Raw genomic sequence first — 27,563 nt, 5'->3', positions numbered from 1 at the left:
TTTTCTCTTTATATTGGTAGATACGTATTTTGTCAGAGAACGTTGTTAAAAATTCTCATTTCTGTTAAATAACAGCAAAACTATACAGAAAGTGGTGAACTCCTTGATCTCAAATTTTCAGCCAACCAATCGAGCATCATACAAAATTCAATTTGCACCTTCTCATTGTTTTAAGTTCTCTGGTTAAATGTGCTCTGTGGTGAAACACGCTCATCGTTTTCAGTTCCCCTGCGAAACGTGAAATATTTTGCTAATGGCCACACTGTGAACCTTCTCTATAATCTACGTTCTCTGTTCTCTATAATCTACGTTCTCTGACAATACTATTTCCAGAGAACGTGAAATACAGAGAAGGTCCAACCAGAGAACTTGAAACAACGAGAAGGTGCAGGTTCGACAGCGAACAATTTGTAGGATTTTATCAAGGAGTTCACCTCACATGCACGAGAAACAAATAACATTTCTCGCATTTATAACAGCGGTGAATCTGTAAATATACGCTCTCTTAACATAACCAAACGGCGAATATTGAAGAGAATATAATATGTATGCCAAACTGGGAATATTGATATGCTATTTGAAACATATTTCCTTTTTCTGAACTATTATTTATTATTATTTTTAAATTATTTTATGTTAATTCATTTTCACTTTCTTGTGAGTTATTAATAATAATTTAAACATATTTTGATATATTTCTTAAAATAATTCAAGTGCTTCACACCATTATGGAGTCATAAAAGTATAGAATTGTGGTTTGCCGTCGGCATTTTCATATCATGTGTAAAAATATTTGTAAATTTGTCTACAAACAACATATGTATGTATATATGAACATTCATTACTTCATGTGAAATCTCCGTTGACACGGTCAACCAATGATCGAAGCTAACGTTCTTTGCTTTTATGTCAAAGAGTCAATCTGTCAAAGGACTGACGCGACGACAAAGCGTCACAACATTGTGTTGTTGGTAGAAAATCCGAGATGTGCCGAAAAATAAACGAACTCTCGCCGATTGTCACCGCTTCCCTTGCCGCTCTAACAGCTTTGCCAACAAACTATCGTAAACATGTATGTTTATGTATGAGCATGCATACATATTGACGGAAATTTTCGTCATGGAAAAATGTTTTAAAATTGAAAAATATTTTAAAATTGAAAAATATTTTAAATCGACAAAAGCTTTGTTGCCAGTTTTGTCAATATTTTCTGTGTTTTGTGGGTTTGCGGGGTTGCAACTTTTCCCTGCTAGAGGAAATATCAGAAATTTGTTTAATTTATGATTTTTAGCTTTTGCCATCGTCGCGAAAAGAAGCTAGTGGGCAAACGCATGCTCGGGGAGATGAGAGGGTGTCTGTTTTTATGAATGAAGCGAGGTTGCTTGTTGGAAGTACGCCTGCGTTCATGAATGAAAATGTTGTTGTTGTTTGATTTACTATAAATTTGGGCTTCGCCTATTCAGCTGACATATTGACTTGTGACGATTGTTGTTTTTATAAAACAATGTTTATAGTTTTTGTGGATGACATTATATTTACATGTGTACGAATATATGAATGTAGGTTTGTGTATCCATTATTTGTGTGGCAATGTCATACGCATATATATATATGTACTTATGTACATATAGAGCAGTGCGCGCAAATGTTATTATTGATAAATGATAATAACTTGATTTGAATTTGAATAGTACTTACATAAGTACATACATATGTATGTATGTAAGCTTTAAGTCATGAAAGGTGTGATTTGCATATATTACTATTTAAATATATTAAGATTTTTAAGATATTATGTTAGTGTGTTATATACTTATGTATGTATGTATATAGCAAAACATAGCAGATACATATGCATACATATGTACTTATATGAAAGCATTTCATATTATCAAACATAAATAAAAAAAGTAATATATTTTAACTAAAATGTAATACATTTTTCATGATATCATAAATATTCAGAAAAGGAATTTCATATCTATGAATATGATTGCACGTAAACGTATAAAAATATAAGCTAACATGCGACTGTAATATCAATGCAAACTTCTGAGCATAATTTTCATACAATGCTCTGCTCTGTTCACGCGCCACTGTTAAAATTTCTCCTTCCGAGAAGACTGTGGTGAAATACCCTCATCGCCTTTTGTTAGGTTTTGACAATTCACACGCTGGTCCGTAGTTGGACCTTCTCTATATTTTACATTCTCTGGTGATACTTTGACAAATTTGCAACACTGCTGTCGTGATTGCCAACTCGAACGCTCCCAAATTCAAGGTAGCTGCAGAAAAAATTTTCAAAAAAGTACATTCTGTTGATGTATATGATAAGTTGTCCAATGAAGAAGCTATTCACCTCAGACACATTTACGATGCAAATTTTGAAACCCGTCTTACTCCACACGCTCCGCTTTTAGAATATCTTGCACTTTACCCGATCCTGTTTCAAGTGGTGAACGTTCGTTTAATGCTTTAGCAATGATCAAGAATTTTCATCGATCATGCTCGTCACAGGGCAGGATTTCAGGACTAGCTACATTGTTCCTAGAGGCAAAATTAGTCGAAAAATTGGATTTTCGCTGCAACCGAAGCTCGAAAAACTCAGTTCCAAATAATTGAAGATTGGAGGTTTTTAAACAGAATGTTCAAAAACTTAATCATGATAGTCAACAGATTTCAAAATAACCGTTTTTCATTAATTAGATCAATAAATAAATATTTGAATGAGATGTTTCGGTCTTCTTCTTAACTTTCAAGTTTTGCTATTCCTATGATATCGGTTTAATCTGAAAAAACTGACTAAAATTCTATGCATAAACTTATTTATACATTACTGATTTTTAAAATCGTAAAAACCAAATATATTCCATCCAACATCAACAAGAAAACATTAAGGTAGTAAGTGGGAAGATAGTTAATAAAATGTATAATTCCTGTAAGGAGTGGGCCCTATCTTTCCTCTGGGCCCGGTTTTTCTTTTGGCTTCCTTGTTGGTATGTTCTGTCCTACAGCACTAATATGACACATTGGAATGGATTTACTAAATTGATCTTCTAAACTTTGATTTGGATCACTTGATATGTTAAATAAAGGTCCCAATTTAATGACTATACAGTTGTTTTTATTTCGAATTGAAACAAATGACGCCAAAAGTAGTGTCGTCTCTGAGTGAGCATATTACATATAGTAAGTTCATATTTTTTTTAGCAGAAGTGGCTATTTTGGCGGTAGACGTACTGCTACGAAACGCAGCCTCTTTCAGCGAAGTAAGCATTCACTGCTAAAGCAGAGCTATTCAAGGAGTGTCTGTTCTCACTAGAAACAGCATTACGCTACTTCATCATCAGACTCGTTTGGGTGCCGGTTCATAGCGAAATCGCTAATAACTGCAAAGGCGATGAGCTAGCCACCTCCTCTGCGACTACGAGATCCCTTTGCCTTGAGTAGAACGTTGGAGATCTACTGAACTACTTGCCTTTAGCAAAGGGCAGTGAGAGTGAAAGTCTTGTCAGACGCTAGTTGTCAAAGTTGTTTAGAGGAGGGTGAGGTGAAAACATCCAGGCACTTTCTCCTTAATTGTCCAGACTGAGGCTAAAGCATCTCGGCGGGCTAGCAGACATAACCGAATCTGGCATTAGCCGACTCAACAAATTTGTGATACGCTCAAAGCGCTTTGTCGATTTGTAAGGTTCTCATGATCTATTTTATAGGAGTTTAAGGTACCACAACGGACAGCGTTCTACGCTTGTCTGGTTGATAGTTTGTCTGTGTGTCAAAAATGGGTTGGATCGAGTCAGTACTGCTATTAGCCTTTATATATCTAAGATAACGATTTTCAGTTTTCAGCTGCCTTTATACCGCATTAATCGGCTAATATGTAATTATCTTAATAAAATTGGTAGAGCGTGATTTTTTAATAATGGTGCATGTTTGGCCGAAAATGGATAGAATTAGATGAAAAGTTACCCTACCCCCATATAACTAATATCAGGATTTTGAAACATCCGGTTGACTTTACTCCTTATATAATATATTAATGATGGTATTTGAAGTAAAGTTCTCCGAATAACTTCAAAATATCCTGAAAAATGCAATCACGTCGCACATATGTATGTACTTCGATTATTAAGTATTAGCCGGCCAAAAGTCCATTTTTTAAAATAAAAGGTTATTAAGCAATAGTAGCTAAAATATTTAGAAAGAATGTGTTAAGATTGGAAGTCATAAAAAAAAACCAAACAGCCTAGAAAGCTAGGCGATAGAAGTGAAACTTCATGGACCTCGATGGGCACTTGAAATAAAAATACCCTAGCTAGCAAGTTTTATGAGATATAAATATTTCCCCGATAACAGAAGCCACTATTCATTATTCTGGAATTTTTAAGGGTGTTAGGTTAATGAAAAAAGATAGTTGGTTTTTTCGCCTCCAATTATAAAAAATCTATTCATTCACTTCCATACTTCCATGTTAAAGAAAAGACACAATTGGTTTGTGGTTTGAAAAATATGAAATGAAAACTCGTGGTTGTATTATTTAAATTATTTAAATAGCGTGAGAAAATTGCTCTCTATTGTCATGTCTAAAATCATTGGCATAGTGTACAAATCTTCTCCTAATTCTGCTGCACCAGAGGGAGTATATGCCAATAATGCTCTATGTATGAATTTTATTATATCATTAATCCTCTGGTTCGGAGTGATGTAGAGAACAATTATTGCCACACTCTGTCCGCATTCTATGACACATTCGGCCGCACAAATATCTTCAACTGCAGCAGCATTCACAGCCAACCAGGTAATTTGTTGTAAATTCATATTCATATGTGGAGTGACAATATTTATTCTGTCAGTGGAGTTAAAGTATACAGCTACCCCACCGGCTCTTACATTGGGACGTTTGAAATGGACTACACAATCGAAGTTTGGCACATCCACAGCTTCTTCATTGTTTATCCATGTTTCCGACAATAATAAAATATTCGCTCGTTGGGCTACTGTGTCCGTCAAGTCTACTGCGTGAGCCCGATACTGGAATTACAGCTCAACGAGCGCAAAGAAGTTTCATTTCTAAAATTTTTCTTTAAAATTTTATAAACTTAATATTTTTAGCTTTATGTACATACCTTTGGCGTAAAAATAGTGACTCGAAATTATCTTTACGATTTGGTTGCATGGTGTGATTATGTAATAAAACACCATATTCTAGAGCAAGTTTTTAACTATGTTGATTTGGGAGTTAATATTGACCCTAAGCTTAATTTCAGTCTTCATATTGATACCATGGTCTTGAAAGCAAAAGCTGTCCGCAGTTTTGTTAAACGTTGGTCTAAAGAATTTAGAGATCCGTATATTACTAAAACACTTTATACAACTTTGGTTAGACCTATATTGGAATATGGCTCTGTGGTATGGAACCCTAGCTACCAAATCCATTCTGACAAGTTAGAGTCGGTTCAAAAACAATTTTTACTTTTCGCCTTAGCGCATTTCCGATGGGATGCTAGGGTAAGTCTACCTCCATACACTTGTCGTTTAAAACTTATTAATCTACCTACACTTTCTAGTCGTAGGGAAATGCTTGGCATAATATTCTTAGTGAAACTTTTGAATGGAACTGTTTGCAGTTCTTTTCTCCTGTCTGAAATTAAATTTAATATCCCGGTTCGCCTTTCGAGGCAGTTTAGACCTTTACTGCTAAAATCCTGTAGATCAAATTTTGAACTAAACGAGCCATTCCGCCGTATATGTCATGATTTTAATTCTCATTCCAGCACATTTGACTTATCTGACTCACTTTTCAAAATTAAAAAGACTTTATTGTTTTCTCTTAATAAATGAAAATGTAACAATTTATTATATTGTAACTTTAGATCTTAGCTGTTGAAATTTTTGTTTCTGTAGCTGAGCAGTTTTAGATCTCAACACTTAAAAAACTCTCTTGCCTTTTCTGACTCGGCTAATTCCGCACGTATGCGGATTGCGCCCCTCGCTTCGGTTGGGCGGGAGGAGGGTAATCGTTGGGTTATTAATAAAAATGAGCAGCAAAATTTGCGTAATTTGGATGAAGAGCTAAATTATTTAGAAAACTACCTTTTGGCCATCTGATATTATAACGAGTTTGAAACAAAGATTTGCATATTTTAAAACATATATCAAAGAAAAATGGTCTAAAGCTTAAAGAAAAAAAAGTGTTTTCCTTAAAACTATTGAGAATTGGTTAAGCGGAACGCTCAAACTTTCGACAAATAGAGTAGTGAGAGGATTAAACGAAGGAGAACTGAAGAAATGCGTTCTACTTTGAGGTACTTTTTGTGAGGACGCCATAGCTCACGCAGCAAACACCACACTACAGGCTTAAGAAAAAAAGGAACGCTTCGAAAATACTTTGATAAAGTAAGATTTCTCCAACACGTGCAGGGAAATACAAAAAAGTTTACAAAATAACAGAATCAAATCGAGAAATTTCTTTTACATTTGGCGTACAAATTACCCGTAAAAAGTATAGACAAAAGAGATCGAAATAAGAAAAGAGTTAGAAGCACAAACAAAAAGATATATTCAAGAAAGATTTCAAACGTAATTGTTGGTAGACATTCTGAAAGCTAATTTTGGCAATAGCCGAAATTGGCTGCAGACATAACAAAAAGATCTCATCTACTGAAAGCTAATTTTGGCAATAGCCGAAATTGGCTGCAGACATAACAAAAAGATCTCATCTATGGATTAAAAGTTATATTGGAAACTATTTCAAGTGCACATAAAATAGACACACAAAAATTTGATGAGTATGCTATGGCTAATGCCAGATGGTATTGTGATCTCTACGGGTGAAAATATCCAAAAGTGTGGAAAATGGTGAAAATTCATGTGGCACGAATTGAATAAAAGATAAATGGAAAACTAAAATAATACTTGTGAAATTTTGCTTCAAAGACACAAAAGAAAGAAAATCAGTTGTGCATCAACTGGCGTTGAAAAGTGGATTTATTTTAAGAATCGTAAATGGAGAAAATCATGGGTTAATCCGACAATGCAGCTGCACACAAACCAAAATCGGTTCAGGATAAAATCAAAGACTTGGCCCCTTCCGATTTCCATTTGTTTTCATCTATGGGACACGCGATGGCTGAGCAGCACTTCGATTCATGGGTAGAAGTAGTGCTTCAAAAGACGAACATTTCTATTGGCATAGTAAGGTGGTCAAAATATGTAAAAAGCAAATGGTCAATACTTTGAATACATTTGTTTTTACTTTCCAATTCAAAATTAGTATTTAATTTTCACAAAAAAACGATCTTTTTATACCAGTAAACCTGTTATATAAAAAAAATATGGTAAAATTTTTATACCAGTACACCTGTTATATAATAAAAATATTGTAAAAATTTTAATTTTTGTTAAGTTATTTGTATTTTTTTTAATGAAATATGCTTGAACAACAATACTAGATGGTATAATCATATAGTCAAAAAAATCAAAATACTCTGTCAAATTTTATATAAACTTTAACATTATAATATAAAAAAAATATAGAAACTTGACATGCAAACGTTGTTGCGATTCGTGGTGCTGACAATAGTTTTTTAGCCCTATATTTCCTCATTTAAAATAAATGTGATTTTATTTGCGTCAGAAAATTTTTACAAATATCCATATTCAGTATTAGATAATATAGCAGGTTTTCGAAAACGAACCAATCCCTTCTGATGAAGATACCGAGGATATTGCAGACATAGATGATAATGGATAATGTGAAGCAGATATAGTTTTTAATTGTGCAGAATTTTGTTTAAAAATTGTTGTTGAAAGTGCCGAAATTAATCAAATTCGAATAAATTTTTAATAAAAAATAACTATTTTCAAACAATTCATTAACACAAAAAAAAACAGTAAACGTCTCTTTAATACGTGTATATTACATCAGGTTGATCGTTCATCCCACCGTGCCTTATGAGTTGCACGGTGTGTATGTGTTAATTTCAGCGGCAAATTTTTCAATGAATTGGAGTTGTACTTAAAATATCATATTCTTGAAGTCGCATATAATAATTTCATTACAAAGAGATTTTAGATATACTTGTAGTATGTATATACATACCGAGTGTTTTCGTCAAATAGTGGGAAAAAATAGTCGATTGCGCGTAAAGTGCCGACTAGAGTTGAAAGGGCGGAAAAATGAATAATTGTGCGTATTTTTCCATGACTGATTTAAAGTGCAGATTTGACATTCTTTAGAAAATTTAAGCAATTGACTGTTTATGGTCCCATATTTTATAGAGCTTTTGCATGGGCTGGGATCAATTAAACAGATTATGCTGATCCACTAGTACCCTACGATAAAAATGGCTCTAAAGTCAATAAGTGAATAGAAGGAACTGGTAAACAGAATATAATATTATATTTTAGTTTACCAAACTCATCATCCGATCAATTTGTATCAAATTTGGTGCATTCATCTTTAAATCATTCTATACGTTCTTCTTATCCCATCCAATTATTTCGAGTATTTTGGGATGAAGAATATATGGGTTATTGATTTTTCCATTTTCTATACCTGGTATATGAATTACTCCTTTTAGATCTTTAATAAAGAAAGATATATAAATAAGTATAATTATATCAGGACGACAAGACGAGTTAAATTCCTAGTGACTGTTGCCCGTCCGACAATCTGTGTAAAAGATAACTTGAGTAAAAATTGCGAAATCGATGAAATTTGGTGCACGCGTTCCTTGATCCCTTAAAGAAGTTGGTATTGCAGATGGACGGAATTAGACCATTGTCATGTTCACAAAACTATAAAGGGCTATAACTAAGCCACATATCACAGTACAAAGCTGTAATATGTTGCCAGGCAGCTTAAAAGTCTTTAACCTTTAACTACTAAGTTTAATGTATATATCTCATGTACAGTTATGTTGAAAACTACTGAAAGTGCGTTAATTAACGAAATAAACATGTCAGAAGTACTAAATTTTATAGTATAAATGGTACAAAAATTAAATAGTTTGAACCATTTGAAGCATCATATAACCGTTGCATTATATTTTTACAGTAAGAAAATGGATGAAATCGAACTACAACCACGTCTACTACACATATAACACAATTTACATCTGATTGTTTCACCTCACAGTATATAAATTAAGAACCAAATAGGATATGGAAAAAGGCTTGTACAAATAGTGAATTCATACCATGTCATCTCACATCGAAAAATAGTCGAAATCAATTTTTCGCAAAAATATCTATCTGTGAGATTTCTTAATGAAATTCAGAAAGCATCATTTTCTGGTAATAATATTTTCTGATGGAAAAATGGATTCTGAAAAATGGATAAAATCGGATCTATAGTTCCCTTAGCCTCCAGTTTACAGTTGACCTTAATAAGAGCGATATTCAAATAAAGTTGAGTGGATATGTTTTCTTGAATATAATGTGGTTTAGTATTGAATATGAATTAAATCGGATATCGGTCCACAGCTCTAATATTATGAATATAGAAATTTTTCGAATATATTGATTTAAATATATGCTTAAACTTAAAAATATCTTTATAATAATTTTTAAATAAAAGCTGAGTAATATCGGAATTCGATACAGTCACAAGTCTCTAATATTGAGATTTTAATTTAGAGACAATTTTTTGTGACTAGAAACGATTTTGCAATTCAGTACATGACAGTCACCAAAAATTTGCAAATCTTTCAAGTAAGAACGAACGTGTCGATAACAAATATTAAATTTTCTTTAACACAGCCAAAAAATATAATTATCAATAAAAATGAAATGTTGACTCTGAATCACAAAGGTTACGAAATTTATTTTAAAGTGATTTTTTAACTTATACATTATTGAGTTGTTTACAATATAAAAACCGATAATCGATTAATATCTATAATGATTTAAATAAATGAATAAATTTTTTCTGTTATTTTTACTTATCCGTATATAATTAAATGTTATATTTGCAAAATCATTACGCACTACAAAGGAGCGGATAAAATGCTCACTAGCATTCCTAGAGATCCATCCCGAGACCCAAAATTAAGAGGTGTGGATAGAGCTTTCTTAACCTGCCAAATGGAAGGAAGTAAATCTTTATATGATATACTACAATACATATATACTTGTACTACATAAAGATATTTTTATTGTAACAAATATTTTGCTTATTCTTACAGGGTTTAAACCATTGGAAAAACCAAATACGGTCGAGAGTAAGAAAAGTTAAAGTGGACAGAATCCTGATAGGTGGAGGTGCCCTGCAGCAAACGGAAACGTTGAATTTGGAAGAGCGAGCAATGGAAACGTTTGGAAGGACCGTGGTAGATGGAGTGTCTGATGTAAATAAGATGTTTGCGCATAGTATGTTTATACTTATACCTATTTATTAGGTAGAAGTCTTTGTAAAAAATATGTTATTTTTTATAAGTAAATCAAATCTAACGATGTTTTATTTTTTACATTTAGAATGAATCTTATATCTGTCCGGATAGGCCAGCAGTTGTTGTTAATGAGATGCCATCAACCTCTCGTGGCCGAAAGCCGAAATATGAAGGAATGTTTACAGAGATGATGGCTGCGATGAAGAATATGAGCAACGGGGAAAAATTTATAGAAATCCCTTAATGTTTCCAGAATGTTGCTGATTCTATAAATAACAATTTTAAAATTATCAGAGGCAGTTTAAAAAAAAAAATTAAGTATTACAATAAATTAATTAATTTTTATTTATTGTGGTGTATTATTGGATTGTGCAAACTGTAGAGTTATCATTGAAATAAAAGTCTTCAATCTTCTCAATGCCGTTTTCATCGAAGTCACAAATACCATGTTATGTGTGATATTTCTACATATGCTAGACTGGCTAATGGCAGATAAATGGCTATTTCGAAGCAGTTTGGTATGACTAATTTGCTAAAAAATATAATACTGAAACAAACTAGAAATAGTACACCAATATTTAGTAAAATTATTCTTCATTTAAATGCATGAACACTCACCCGAATCTCGAAAAGAGTAGCTGTTTTCCAGAAATTACTATCGTGGGATCTTGTATAAGTGCCCAACACAGTGATTTTGGAAAGCCTAAGTATATCCTAAATATTGTTTCCTCTATTAAAAATGGATCTTCTTTCCTTAGGAGAGAAATTAATAATATTGGGTTGTTTATTGCTTTTATGCGACGTGAATTGGATAATGTTTTTTGGGTACGCTGATATTTGCAAAAAAATGTGGTCCACAAGGCACTATGGCGATTTCTGCAGGTTTTATGATAAAAACTATGGGAACAAATGGATTTAACAAAAAACATTCACCGGGTGGCAGGTGAAGGATTTCGTCAAAACAGCCAATGTGTTAAGAGAGGTCAGCAAAAATGCAGAACGCGGGAACACTGTTGGAACCAAAACGAAATTATTCTATTATTTATTATATAAAGTTTCCACCAAATTTTCAAGGTCATAACGAATATATAGCTATTGGCGGATATTTGCGCGGAGCATATGGAGTGAAAGAATCATGATATATTTATTTAAGTTTTTGTCATTTACAAAAATAAGAACGAATTCGCAATGAATATTTTTATAATTTACCATAGTATTATTCAATCAAATAACGCTCTTCAACTCTTATATGCCGACTTTAAAATAATAATTCAAAATACATATTAGCTTATCGCTTAAATCAATGCATTCTTGAACACTTTTTTGGAAACATAAGAAAAAATGGCGATCTTCACGACCATACTGACTAATAGGAATTTAAATATCGTCTTCGTTCGTTTCTTTTGGGTCACAACGAAGCCGCTTTAACCGATTGCAGCAATGTTGAATCCGACGATACATCCGAATTAAAAAAGACACTGTTACCTCCTACTGGTGTGTATAAGCTTCAGATAAGTTGTTATCAGCAAGTATGTATGACTTCATTTATTTATTTATATTGGGTGCGATACATTTGTAAAAAATTAAAAACTGAAGTGGTTGAATTTAAGAAAGATCAGAAGTATACATGAGTTAATCACGTAAGCGAGGACGGGTTGGTAAAACCAATTGAAACAAGTAAGGAAGGACCAAGTTCGGGGGTAACCGAACATTTTATACTCTTGCAACTTGCAATGATTAAAGCCCGGGAAATTCCTTCAGATACTGGCAAAACTACATAATTAAAAATGTTAAGAAAGAATTAAACATCCATCATTCAATGAAATCGTAAATAAATTACAATAAAATTTAATATGGTAACCCTATGGCGGGCCAGAAAGGTCGCACTGATAATGCGTGCAAAGTTTTTTCATGTCATTCAAATTTAAATGTGCCTAAAATTGTGATTTGTATAATTTGTGAAAATGTGTATCATGAAGGTGATTTCAATAAATATTCAAAGGGACATTATGTTGGTGAAATGCTTGTAATTTGTCCGAAACATGCACATGAAGATCTAACCTCAAAAAAACAGCTTGATGTAAACATACTGGATGAAAACACCAGAAAAATAATCACGCAAAAAAAACTCTACCAAAAAGAGGAATTACATAATGATCTATGCCACCACTTAACACTCAATACATCAAAAAATATTGCAGATGTATCAGCTCTAAAAATGGAAAATGAACTACTAAGACAGTTAAATTCAGAGCTACAGGAACGAAATAAATTACTGAACAACCTGGTGGAAAAAGGGAATTTATTAAGTGATGTAAGAATTTCATATGCTGACATTGCTAAACGACATACTAATATTAATGAAAGAGTACCTAAAATAATAGTTAAAGCTAAAAATAATGATAATGGTGAAACTCTGGAGAAAGTAAAAATGAAATTAACAATATCTAACAATACCAATCAGCAACGTTCGAAAAAATAACGACGGGTTTGTTTCTGTTAAATGTAAAAACACAAATGATATACAATAAGTTAAATCGGTCTAAAGTGAAAAACTGGGTGTGATTATTGTGTTGACTTGGAGCATCTTAATTTTCCTAAAATAAAAGTTACTAATGTGACAAATGAATTAAACAAAGAAGAATTATGCGAGGATATATGTAATAGGAATTTCCTAGATATTGATAGAGCTTTCAACATCATCGCGGACTACAGGAACAAAGCTGGAATCCGATCATTGATACTGGAGCTGAGTCATACCTACATCTAAAAAAATGCGGATTTAAATTATACATTGGCTCTCAATGCTGCCAAGTATATGATTTTTTTAATTTTAATTTATGCTATAAATGCGGAAGATCAAACCACAAACACAAAAATTGTAAGAATGAGGTCAAATGTCTTAGGTGTGCTGGTGATCATTTAACTATTACCTATAAAAGTACTGCGTGTACTATAATGAAAAATATCGGGAAAATCGCCCAACTAATCATTGTGCTATGGATACATGTTGTGAATATATCTTTAATATTCTAAATAAAATAATAAACAATACTGGTTATCCGGTGAAACCATCGATACCAAAGTCACTAGGTAAAATTGGAAATTGGTCTTTACAAAAAAACCTATAATTGATAAAGAAGAAATGCAGATTGAAGAAATTTATACTGATTTATATAATTTAAATAATACGTTATCTAGTAACAATTTCTTGATGGTTCCATTAAATGTTAGAAGTCTAAATACAAATTTCAACAAATTAGAGTTATTTATTGAACATCTTGTAATAAACCAGATATTATTGCCTGTAAGGAGACTTGGCAGCTTACTTGTTATACTTTTTTTGAAATGAATGATTATAATATTTTCTATAATAGTAGCAATAATAATAGAGCTGATGGCGTTGTAATTTATTATATATTAAAAAATCTTTAAAACATGATGTTGAGATAGATGTAATTGATAACGTGAAAATTATCTCAACGATAATAAACTTGAAAGGTAATAAAAATGTTAAAATATCGGGTTTATATAGATGTCATGATATTCCTAAAGAAAACTTTATAGATGAAATAACTAAATTTTTAGACGAAAACAAGCATGGGAACAATCATTTTCTAGTTGGGGATTTTAACATCAATTTATTAAATTCTGATATTGCTACAAATGAATATTTAAATAATCTATTAGATCGTGTCTATTTACCATATTTCAATGGTGTAACCAGACCTAATGACTTAGGGGGTACTTGTATCGAAAAATTTGTTGTTAAATTAAATATTGAGAAAATCAGATCCTTTACTTATGCTAATGTTTTTACAGATCATTATCCTATTTTTGTTGCTCTTGATTTGTTCCCTATAAAGTCTCTGCTTAATGAAACCTATTTCATTAACCACAATCTTATAAAAATAAATAGTAGCTTATATGATTGGTCTCATATGCTCGATATAGAAGATCCAGAAGTTTTCTTTAAGCTTCTAATTGAAAATATAAAGAATATTATTGATGTTTCAAGATCCAAAGTAAATAAAACTAAGAACAATAACAAACCTAGGAGTAAATGGATAACTAAAGGTATTAAAAAATCATGTAAAACAAAAGAAACTTTATACACACTGTGGAACGTGGATAGAAATAATGTAAAACTAAAATCTGAATATAACGCGTACTGTAAAATACTAAAGAGAGTTATAACACTTGCCAAAAATAACTACGAAAGTAAATATGTTAAAAAAATATCCAAAGATAGTAAAAAAATGTGGCAATACGTTAACACGAAAATAGGTAAAACAAGTAAGGAAGGGCTAAGTTCGGATGTAACCGAACATTTTATACTCTCGCAAAGTCAAATGGTATACTCGTTTGAGATTTCTTTGTGGATTGACTGATATTTTCGGTAGAAGGTCAACTATAGGCACTGGGGTCCACATATTTAGTACTTAGGGGTTTGAACAGTTTTGGTTCGATTTAGACAATTTTTGGCCACATGGTGGCATACTTTAATCGCATTATTCACGCAAAGTTTTATCCCGATACAGTCATTGTTGCCTGATTTGCATAGTGGAAAGTGAAAGAATCAGATGAAGTTGAAAATGGTGTTATATGCGAAATAGGCGTGGTTGATTTCGCCCATTTTCGCACTATGACATAGAAATATGAAAAGAACGTCATGCACCGAATTTGGTTGAAATCAGTTAAGCAGATCTCAAGATATGGGTTTTCACCTAAAAGTGGGCTGTGCCACGCCCACTGTCCAATTTTGAACGCGGTTCCTATAAAGTCATCTCATACCGTCCCAGAGATAAAATTTAATGTCTCTGGCGTGTTTAGTGCTTGATTTATCGCGCTTTTAGTAGTTTTTAACAGTACCGTTATATGGGGAGTGGGCGGCGTTGCCACCCGATTTCACCCATTTTCACACTGTAGGTAGAGGTTCTAACATTTGCTTCCAGTGAATTTTGTTATTATAGCATTAGCGGTTTAGGAGATATGCACATTAAACCTATTAGAGGCGGGACCACGCCCACTTTTAAAAAAAAAATTTTAAATACAGATGCCCCTCCCTAATCTGATCCTGTGTACCAAATAACAGTCTTGTATCTTATTGCGGAGCTTAGTTATGGCAAGTTATTTGTTTTTGATTAATGGCGTTTTGTGGGCGTGGCAGTGGTCCGATTACGCCCATCTGCAATACCAACCGTCTCACGGTACCATGAAACATGTCTACCAAGTTTCATAAAGATATCTCAATTTTTACTCAAGTTAGAGCTTGCACGGACGGACGGACAGACGGACGGACGGACAGACAGTCACCCGGATTTCAACTCGTCTCTTCATCCTGATCATTTATATATACATAACCCTATATCTAACTCGATTAATTTTAGGTGATACAAACAACCGTTAGGTGAACAAAACTATTATACTCTGTAGCAACAGGTTGCGACAGTATAAAAATCAACAAAAAGCACGGGAATTAAATCCACCAAGCACGCAGAGAGGAGGACAGTAACGCACAGGAAAAACGCCGGAGACAAGAACAAAATTAAAACAGAGAAGAAGCATACACATTCATAAGTATTACCCCCAAAAACCCTTGGCGGAAAAAAAGTGAGTCCATTCCAATTACATTTTAAAATAGAGGCATTTTATGCACATATGTATGTTGATTTACAGTTTTATCGGTATTTCGTTAGAAATAAATAACCGAACAAAATAACTGAAAAAGAAAACAATATACGGTATCTGCCTCAGCTTATTTTGTGTCTCCAAACACACCGTTATATTCTTTAAAAAAAAAAAAATTTGCAAAGTCAAGTATTCCTACTTGCAATATTTCCAGCGATACCCCTTGGGCTAATCAAGTAACAAACAGGATCACCTAAAGCACATAAGCAAAGGCTAAGAAAAACAAAAAATTAAACATATTACAGAAATACATACATACATATGTGCATATACCTATAATTTATATACAAAATTTTTTGCGCTTTAAAACTTTGCCTTTTGCTATTAATCGCAAGTAACATATTTTCTAACATGCCTACATAATCATATGGTACATACATAAATTAACTAATTCTAAAAGTTCCAAAAAAATTACTGTTGTTCAAATACCTGCCTGCTTAATTCGTGTCTCCAAACACACCACAAGACAAAATACAAAAACAATTTTATAAGTCAAGTTCATCGACTTGCAAACTTTCCAGCGATACTCCTTAAGCCCATAAAGCAGCAAGCAGGATCGCTCAGAACATATAAGCAAAGGCAGAAAGAAAAAAAAAACAACAATAACATTATCGTATTTACACATATTTTCTTTTCCTTTGCTCTTCTCATTTCTCTTATATATTCTCATAAAAAATATACATAACAAGTAAGGAAGGGCTAAGTTCGGATGTAACCGAACATTTTATACTCTCGCAAAGTCAAATGGTATACTCGTTTGAGATTTCTTTGTGGATTGACTGATATTTTCGGTAGAAGGTCAACTATAGGCACTGGGGTCCACATATTTAGTACTTAGGGGTTTGAACAGTTTTGGTTCGATTTAGACAATTTTTGGCCACATGGTGGCATACTTTAATCGCATTATTCACGCAAAGTTTTATCCCGATACAGTCATTGTTGCCTGATTTGCATAGTGGAAAGTGAAAGAATCAGATGAAGTTGAAAATGGTGTTATATGCGAAATAGGCGTGGTTGATTTCGCCCATTTTCGCACTATGACATAGAAATATGAAAAGAACGTCATGCACCGAATTTGGTTGAAATCGGTTAAGCAGATCTCAAGATATGGGTTTTCACCTAAAGGTGGGCTGTGCCACGCCCACTGTCCAATTTTGAACGCGGTTCCTATAAAGTCATCTCATACCATCCCAGAGATAAAATTTAATGTCTCTGGCGTGTTTAGTGCTTGATTTATCGCGCATTTAGTAGTTTTTAACGGTACCGTTATATGGGGAGTGGGCGGCGTTACCACCCGATTTCACCCATTTTCACACTGTAGGTAGAGGTTCTAACATTTGCTCCCAGTGACTTTTGTTATTATAGCATTAGCGGTTTAGGAGATATGCACATTAAACCTATTAGACGCGGGACCACGCCCGCTTTAAAAAAAAAAATTTAACTACAGATGCCCCTCCCTAATGTAATCCTGTGTACCAAATAACAGTATTGTATATTATTGGGGAGCTTAGTTATACCAATTTATTTGTTTTTGATTAATGGCGATTTGTGGGCGTGGCAGTGGTCCGATTACGCCATCTCAATACCAACTGTCTCACGGTAGCAAGAAACATGTCTACCAAGTTTCATAAAGATATCTCGATTTTTACTCAAGTTAGAGCTTGCACGGACGGACGGACAGTCACCCGGATTTCAACTCGTCTCTTCATCCTGATCATTTATATATATATAACCCTATATCTAACTCGATTAGTTTTAGGTGATACAAACAACCGTTAGGTGAACAAAACTATTATACTCTGTAGCAACAGGTTGCGAGAGTATAAAAACTAAAGTAACGCCAGTTCTGGATTATCTAGTATGTTATGATGAAATCATATCCGATCACCAGGTTATTGCTGATGAGTTTATAACTTTCTTTAGTAATATTAGAGTTGAATTAGCTAATAAAATTGATAAAATATCGATTGACATAAATAAAAATGTTAAGCATAACCCTAATACTATGTTTCTTACTCCAACTAGTTATACTGAAATTGAAAAAATCATAAAAGAAATGGAAGATAAATCGGGTGGTGTAAACGGCATTAGCAGTAAGATTTTGAAATTTATAGCCAAAGATATTAGTATTAGAGCATATTTTCAATATATGTATAAATAAAGCTATTTGGCTCTCTGTACTTAAAAAAGCTGATATTATACCTATACATAAATCCGGGGACAAACACTTAGCAAATAACTATCGGCCTATCTCTCTAATCTCAAACCTTGCTAAAATATTCGAGAAAATAATATATATCCGATTTTATGATTTCTGTAGTAAAAATAGCTTAATTTTTCCGAACCAATTTGGATTTATGAAAAATAGAGGTATCAGTGATGCTTTCACTCTTACATCAGATTTTATTTATAAAAATATTGATAAAAATTTACCATCTGTCCTAGTCTTTCTAGGCCTAGCAAAAGCGTTCGATACTGTAAATCAAGAAATACTATTAGATAAAATCTGGAGGCTTGGGATTAGAGGAATACCTCACCAATTACCTAAAAACTACCTTTACGAAAGGGCCAAAAGGCACAATATTGGGTCCTCTGCTGTTTATCATGTTTATAAATGACTTCTTCAATACTCTACCGGAAATGGCTCTCGTAGCCTATGCTGATGGTACTGCAGTGCTTTGCTCTGGTAAAAATTGGAATGAAGTTAAAACACGCCTGAATAGATGGTTGGAGATACTAAATAAATGGCTACGAAGTAATCAATTATCTTTTAACATAGACAAGTCAACATATAATACATCACTTTTGGCAGTTATTGTGATAGTATACCTGTCAATTATATACTAAATATAAACAACAGCGAACTCTCAAGAGTAGATTACAGCAAATATCTGGGTCTGTACTTTGATACACATATGAAATGGAATTTTCATGTGAACGAGCTGGCCAAAAAAGTCAAATACTTTGCTTTCCTCTTTTTTAAACGGAGTAAATGGGTTGACATAAAAATCTTAAAAACTATATACTATGGACTTTTCGAAAGTGTAATCAATTACGAAATAGTTGCCTGGGGTGGAGCCTACAAAATGCTCTGCAGCCTATAACAAATATGCAAAACCGTTTATTAAAGTTCTTTGAAAACAATTATGAAACTAATTTGCCACTTGACATCAAGAAAACTTTTATTGTTAAGGCACTAATACAATACTATAAAAAGTGTAAATCAATATCTTACTAAACAAGTACAAACTAGAGCTAATACTCTAACATTACCAAAAATTAAAAAGTCAATTAGCATTAAAAATTCATATTATATAGCGATTAAGTACTTTAACATGCTTCCTAATAATTTGAAGATTCTAACATGTAATAAAAAATCTCTTAACAAAAATCTAAAATCCTGGATAAATAACTTATCAATGTAGTAAATTTTAGCTATCTATTAAGTGTTTCATTTTTGCTCTTACTTGGTATAATTTATAATTTATATGCATAATTTTGTTACGCAATATTTAGTGTAATATACTATTATCTATGCTAGAATATTTATAATATTAGGAAATAAGCTGTTAAATATATTGTATTTGTAATGCCCTGGTTCTATGCACAGTTATTAAACATCTCTATAGACATGTACCAGATGAAATAAATAAATAAATATTCTTGAATTATATTGAAGGCCATAAATTTAGACTTATTTATTGCTATATTCACGTCAGCTAAAATTATATTAAATACCTTTTCAAATGAGATATATGTATGTGATATTAACTCGGCCGAAGAGGCTAAATTTAATATATTGAGTTGATGTGGAAAACGTCAACCAGAGGATCGGAATTCATTATATTAGGGATATGTGCTTTACACCTAGGTGTAGACCAATTCCATTCTAATTTAATTGAAGGTGGAATTTTAGTTTAAATTCAGGTGGAAAGACAGAAATAATTTTGGGGGTATATTGCGGATAGAGAAAGGGACGGGCATTGCATTAATTTTGACATTGCTAAGGTATACTCAAGAACTATTTTGAAACAATTTTATAAATAATTAATACTCATTGACCGACATACTCAACATAAAAGTTGATAGAATAACGAAAATCATTACGAGAAGTACATATAGTATAGAAGTATATATAGAGTAGTGTTTACGTTATTTTAATAAATATTGGCCAATACCACATAGTACCAATATGTCACAGACTAATAATGCTCTCAGGGTTTCAATAAGGTACCTCACATACCATCACCGATCATATGCAGTAAAGTCAGCCGGATGCTCGAAAATCCTGATATTAGTTATATGGAGGCTAGGTCAAGTTTTCGCCGTGCAAAATTATCCCAAGACGTGCTTGATTTGCATACTGGAAAGTGAAAGAATCAGATAGAATTTAAATTTGTGTTATATGGGAAGTAGGCGTGGTTGTAGTCCGATTTCGTCCATCGTCCAATTTTGACCGCGGCTCCTAGAAAATCCCCTCATACCTATTTTGGGATAAAATTTAATGTCTCTGGCGTATCCAGTTACTGATTTATGACGCTTTAAGTATTTTTTAACAGTACCGTTATATGGGAAGTGGGCAGGGCTATCATCCGATTTTATTTTTACAGTGTCGATAATGGCGCTTAAGGGATTTGTCCTGACCGAATTTGGTTATTTTAGATTGAATGGTTTAGGAGATACAAAACATTAAACCTTTTAGAAGGCGAGGCCATGCCCATTTTTTAAACATTTTTGACCAACTGGTGCTAATTGCTACTGCGATTCCCAGTGCAAAATTACAGTTTCAAATCTTAATTAAGTGCTTAGTTATGGCAATTAATAGGTTTTCGTTTAATAACGTTTTGTGTGCGTGGCAGTGATCTGATTACTTTTTTGCCAAGGTGCACGTGTACCGAGTTTCATTAGGATATCTAAGTTTTTACTCAAGTTACAGCTTGCACAGGATTTCATCTCGTCTCGTCATCCAGACCATTTATATATATATATAGGTATAGAACCTTATATCTAACTCGATTAGTTTTAGGTGATACAAACCGTTAGGTGAACAAATCTATTATAATCTGTAGCAACAGGTTGCGAGAGTATAAAAATATACATTCCAGCCTGCGTACTTACGAGGTTTCAAAAAGTCTTCGATTTTCGATTGTTTTGTTGCGTTATGTTGATACTCATATCCCTTCCTTTTGCTGACAAGGTCGCCCATTTTGATGTTTAGTTAATTTTAAACAGCTGTTTTGTCTGGACCCGTTTTGTTTCGTCTTCGATTTTTGCTTATTCCAAAAAATGGATCAATGAATTTGTATACAATTTTGTGTGATTACGCCTTAATTAGACTTACCAACAATTCTGAAAAAATTACAAAATTTCACTTAATAAAGCTTCATAGTATATACCATATAGTCTGATAATAGGAAATGTAAAGTCTAATTTTGGTTAACATAGTACTTGTAGCTTAAAAGTCTCCTTTTCAATCTTGGCCTGATTGCGCGCATGTGGTTTAAAATTCGTAAGTACAGAAATTTTTTAAAATAATATACAAATTATTAAATTTAACTAAAACATATATATGAGGTGTTCAATGCGTTAGAAGAAATTTTTTTATTTACAATTAGGTAAGAATTTATAATATTCTGAAATGCTAGCTGAACATAACCTCCCTTATTCATACCAGAATTTTTGACTCCACGGTTTTCCAGTATTTTAATATGAATTAAAAAAATTGGAAAAATAAAAACTGTAAAGAAACCTTACTTTTATTTAATACTCCTGATTGTCGAGAGTAAAATTATTGTTGACTTCACTTATTTTTTCACCTCGGGTACGGTGTTATACTCACTTTTACTATTGCACTACTTTTAGTGAAAAACTCTTTAATTAATTTTTTAAACGTTAGTATTATATAATATATTTTTTGATAATACTTTATAATATAAAAAGTTCACTTTCTTATATTTGTGGTTTTAAATAATTTATAATACACATCCAATTTATAATTTCACTTTTATTTTATGCGACGAAAATCACTCTGCGGGAACGTTTTTAATGTAGAACCTTATAGGTCACGGATGAAATCGAGAAGAGTGCCTATCCCGGTCTGACTGGTCCCTTTTGATCATTCGGGAAAAAACGGTGGTTGCAGTGTGGGTGTATAGTGTAGGTGTATAGTGTGGTTGGTTAATTGTATATGGTTGTGTTGGTGAGTGATATGGTGTGTTGTAGGTGGTGTATGATGTTGCATTGTATTATGTTGTATGGTATGATGTTGTACGGTGGTTGTGAGCTTAGTTGTAAAAATGTCGCGGGATTAGAAGTCGCATGAACATCCCGGCCCCCTAGGCGAATTAATTGCCTAGAAGTCTTTGCAACTGTTGCAGAGTGCTCACTACGGCGTTCAATCCGGTTGACCTTTGCCGCTGGTTGCGATGACCATATGGTGGTGGAGGTGGCCGTGAGCGTGCCCCTCTGGATGGCTTCGGGCGATGTACTCTTTGGCGCTCGACGGGATTCCCTTGTTGTCTGTGCCGGTGACTGGTCTGTGTTGTGGACGGATTTGCTCGTCGAGAGAATCGATGGAACAAAGTATGATGCGGTCGTTGGAAATATTGGCACGATCCGTCGGTCTCACAGTCAAAGGTGGAGTGACTATCTGCCAAGCAAGTCATACAGTGTCCGTGGGCTCTGGCGATCTGTTGGCGTTGAGCGGGCTTCATGCTCTTGAAGATAGTGCACCTCTTCAGGACGTGAGGTCGACGGCATAGACTGCATCGTGGAGGCAGATGCTCATCAAACTGCTCCTCGTTTGCATCTCTGACTGCTGAGAAGATGGATATCTTCTACGTCCATTTCTATTGGAATAGGAATATATTAAAATATGGTTTGGCTCATAATTTTGAATTATGATATTTGTTGCTTGGTTTGAAAAATAGATATATACCTAAATATATATATATATACATATGTATATGTAACTATATATGTTGTGGTTAATTTTTAATCGCGTTTGTTAGTGTTAGATTTACATGTACGGATTATAAAACGGTAGTATTTCGAGTTAAACGAATTAATTGTCGGTTTTGATATTATGCGCTTGTCTTGGCGGGGTTTGTGTAATCGGTTCTTCGGTGTTCGGAAGAAAACACAATTTTACTAATGATCGAATTAGTATACCAGTTTGTGTTCGTACGTCTACTATTCTTATGTAACCATCTCGTCCCCGATGGACCTTTTCAATGCGGCCTAGTCGCCATTCTGTTGGAGGAAGGCATTCATCATGTATGATGACGCATTCGCCCGTATTTGGTTCCTTCTGGATCGTTTTCCACCGATGTCTCTTATGGAGATCTTTAAGGAAATCTTCCTTCCATCTATGGCTGAATTCATGATGAAGTATCTTAATTTTTTCCCATCGGTCTATTAAATTGAGTGAGTCTCCTTCTGCCTCAGGTATGGCGAGAAGTGGAGCTCCTCTGAGGAAATGTCCAGGTGTAAGAGCTGTGAAATCGGATGGATCTTGCGAGAGTGGTGAGATGGGTCTTGAATTTAGTACGGCTTCTATACGAGCGAGTAGTGTGGTAAATTCCTCATAATTGAATTTATGATTACCTACCGTTTTCTTTAAATGGGACTTAAAGCTTTTTACAGCTGATTCCCAGAGTCCGCCCATGTGGGGAGAACAAGGGGGTATAAACTGCCAATCGATTCCTTGTGGTGCATATTTTTTAACAATTTCTGGGGAGACTTCTTTAGTAAATTTTACAAACTCTTTCTATGTGGCTCTTTGAGCTCCGATAAAGTTTTTCCTATTGTCGCTCATAATTTTTGATGGAAATCCGCGTCGTCCGACAAAGCGTGCAAATGCTGCGAGAAAAGCCGCAGTAGACAGATCCGAACATAGCTCGAGCTGTACTGCCTTTGTCATGAAACATACAAAGACCACCACATACCCTTTTCTGAATGAGGAAGACCTTAACATAGAGGCCTTTATCTTTAAAGGTCCAGCAAAATCGACCCCAGTAATGGTAAAAGGAAGAGGAAAATTGCAGCGTTCAGGTGGCAAAGCTGCCATGATCTGCGTGCGTATTTTGTGCTTGTACAATGTGCATTGTTTACACATAAAAATCGTTCTTTTAATTTGTGGCTTTAGGCGCGGTATATAAAATTCTAGTCGGACCATTTGTTGCATCAAGCGATGCTCACCATATAATATAAGTTGGTGAAGATATATTAAAAATAAATAAGTAAACCGGGATTTCTCGGGAATTATAATGATATGTCGTTCGTTTTAACTAAGGCTGGAATTCACTAGTCTTCCATGTGCCCGGATTAATCCTTTAGTGTCCAAAAAAGGATTTAAAACGAGAAGTGAGCTTCCTTTATCGAGGGGTCGTCTTTCGACTAATTTTGATTTCTCCCGAATGAAATAGCGAGAGAGTGTATATGTAAATTGGCATGTTGCAGGTCGGAATGTTATTCCTTTAACCTTTTGTTTGAGTCTTTGGATAAATTTGAACATGTAAGCGACTACTTTTAGTGCTTTTGGGAATAATGAAAATCGATGTAATACATCATCTTCATCAGGAGTGATATGAAAGGTTTCAATTCTCCGAATTTCAGGAGCTATTATATTGCGAGCGGCTTTGGCCAGACTTCTTGTGATTCTGTTAACCACGTAGGACCACCAGAGTGTAGTGATGGTGAGATGAAGTAGTTTGCAGCCTCTTGTCCCAAGATCCGCTGGATTATCTGCACTTGCAACATATTGCCATTGGGCTGGGCCAACTAAGTCTAGTATTTGAGATATACGGTTAGATACATAAGTCTTCCAGGTATATGGTGGTTTTTCTAGCCATGCTAAAACTATCTGAATCTGACCAAAGGTACATTTTGTGATTGGTTAATTTCAGATGGGTTTGTACAATTGAGACCAGTTTTGCTAACAGAAGTGCACCATTCAGTTCGAGCCGTGGCAGGCTTAGTGTCTTCAGGGGAGCAACTTTGACTTTGGCTACCAAAAGACGTGAAGATATTTTGTTATCATATTCAGTGCGTACGTAAACTGTTGCACAATAGGCCTTTTCAGAGGCATCACAGAAGCAATGTAATTCTACATTATAGTCAGGTGCGAAATTTACCCATCGAGGAATTCGAATTTCCGAGATGGTATGTAGATTGTTTGCAAATTGAACCCACTTTGTTAAACGTATGGGTTTTACTCGCTCATCCCATTCAGTGCCGTCTTGCCACAATTTTTGAACGAGGATTTTTGCTTGAATCATTATTGGCGAAAGCCATCCTGCGTTGTCGAAAAGTTTTGCCACCGAGGAACGTATTTGACGTTTGGTTATGGCGGATATTGCAGATATTGACTCAATTGTATATGAGAATTGATCTGTTATCGCATTCCATTGAATCCCGAGAGTTTTTGTAGTACTGGCCTTTTCAAATTTAAGGAAGTTAGTATCTAATAAGTCTTCCCCTTTTATGTTTTTTTTTATCTCCGTATGATTTGATGTAATTTTCTTTAGGGGGAACCCGGCTGAATTTAGTGCTTTGATCACTTGAGATTGTGATTCTCAAGCTAATGAGAGACTGTGGCTACCTGATAGAATATCATCAACGTATGTTTGTTTTTGTAGCACAGAAGTTGCTAAAGGCAAATTTGTTTGACAGGTTTTTGCCACTTCATGTAATGTCCTAATGGCTGAATAGGGTGCACAATTGATGCCAAAGGTGACTGTTTTAAGTTTGTAGTCGCTGATTGGACTATAACTTGATTTTCGGAAGACTATCCGCTGGAAATCTTGGTTATCGTTATGTACTAAAATTTGGCTATACATTTTCTCTACATCTCCATTGAAAACATATTTAAACATGCGCCAATTTAGTATTAGCTGCATGAGATCAGGTTGTAATGTTGGCCCTGTGTATAGTACATCATTGAGTGATTTGCCTGAGCTCGTACACATTGAAGCATTAAAAACAACTCGTACTTTTGTTGTGATTTTGTCTGGTCTTATTACCCCGTGATGCGGAAGATAAATAGAAAAATTAGATATTTTTTTCATATGGTACAGCTTCTTCCATATGATTGAGGTCAAGATATTCATCCATCACGTCATCATATGCTGATTTAAGCTCGCTTTTCTTTATCAAGCTTTTTTCCAAGCTTAGGAATTGCTAGACTGCTGATATTCTCGAGTGGCCTAGAGCTATCGTTTCTGGAAAGGTGGGCTTGAATGGGAGTCGCACAACATAACGGCCATGTTCGTTTCTTGTTGTTGTGGACTGGTAATAGGCTTCGCATGCCAGGTCTTCTTCTGAAGGTTTTGTGATTTGGGGTAGTTCTTCTGCTTCCCAGAATTTTTTGAGTTGATTATTTAAATATTCGTTTGAAATATTTTCAACTTGAGTTGTAAAGGAGTTAGTTTTTTCTGTGACTTGGCCACTTAATATCCATCCAAAGATTGTGTTTTGGGCTAACAATTTATTTGAGATTTTCTCTATACCTTCAAGAATTATTTGAGGTATTAAGTCGCTGCCCAATAATATGTCGATTTGTGATGGGTATGGCAGTTGGGATCTGCTAATTTGAGATATGAGCATTTTTCCCACTGTTTTTTATTTACTTCATAGCTTGGAAGCAAATTAGTGAGCTGCGGTAGAACAATGGCTTGTGCATCTATTCGTATATCCGCGTTTGGAGATACTATGGTGATTGGGCAAACTTTATTTGAATTTTGTATAATTCTTCGCCCATTCCCGAAATTTGAAAACTAGAATTTTTGACTGGCAATTCTGAGCTTTTGATGATATAAAGGATCTTTGAGAGCCTTGATCTATTAATGCTCTTAATTTGAATAAATCTCCTTTATGTTCTATAGCAATGTCCGCTGTGGGTAAAAGAATTTTGCTTTCATTCTCTGAATGAAGCGCTTGAACTTTTGCTGCTTTTGAGCAACATGGGTGTTCCTCTTCATTTTCGGGATTACCTGATTTGGTTGTCGCGACTAGGCCCGTGGTTTTATGTATATGATTTTGCTTCATATTTGTAAAATTGGTTATGTGAAGCAATGAGTGATGTCGTCGTTGACAGTACACACAACTGAATTTGCTTTCACAGTCTTTTGTCCCGTGAGAATTGGTCAGACAGTTGATGCAAAGTTTATGTTGTCGGACAAGATTATTTCTATCTGAAACGGAAATTTTTTTAAATTTCTCGTAAGATCTTATATTATGTCCTCCTTTACAGATTTCACATAATGATTGCCAATGGTTTGTTTGATTTGACACGAATGTTTGGCTTCTATTAAGGTGTCTATTATATTGTGTGTTATTACTGACTTGGGGTTTAAAAAGGTTTTTATTTGAGTCATTCTGATGACCTTTTGGCTTAACTACCTTTTTATCTACTCGCTCAGCTATTTCGTACTGAGTTGTTAAAAATTCTTTCATTTGATGCCATTTTGGCGATTTATTTCT

The 27,563-nt window shown here is 34.1% G+C and overlaps 1 long non-coding RNA gene and 1 pseudogene across 1 annotated transcript; one reads left to right on the top strand and one right to left on the bottom strand.

Annotated features, from left to right (window-relative positions):
• The first annotated feature begins 9,576 nt into the window (after positions 1 to 9,576).
• Positions 9,577 to 10,757, top strand: LOC118682834 (uncharacterized). Its single transcript, XR_004978641.2, has 3 exons — positions 9,577 to 10,096; positions 10,188 to 10,400; positions 10,477 to 10,757. It is a non-coding gene; the product is annotated as an uncharacterized lncRNA (long non-coding RNA).
• Positions 10,758 to 23,067: 12,310 nt separating this feature from the next.
• On the bottom strand, positions 23,068 to 26,515 carry LOC138856978 (uncharacterized; annotated as a pseudogene).
• Positions 26,516 to 27,563: the final 1,048 nt, after the last annotated feature.

Source organism: Bactrocera oleae, chromosome 4 (assembly GCF_042242935.1).
Source record: "Bactrocera oleae isolate idBacOlea1 chromosome 4, idBacOlea1, whole genome shotgun sequence".
In the NCBI taxonomy this organism is placed as follows: domain Eukaryota; kingdom Metazoa; phylum Arthropoda; class Insecta; order Diptera; family Tephritidae; genus Bactrocera; species Bactrocera oleae.
Note: the sequence above shows the minus strand (reverse complement) of the source record. Positions and strands in the feature narration are given on the sequence as shown.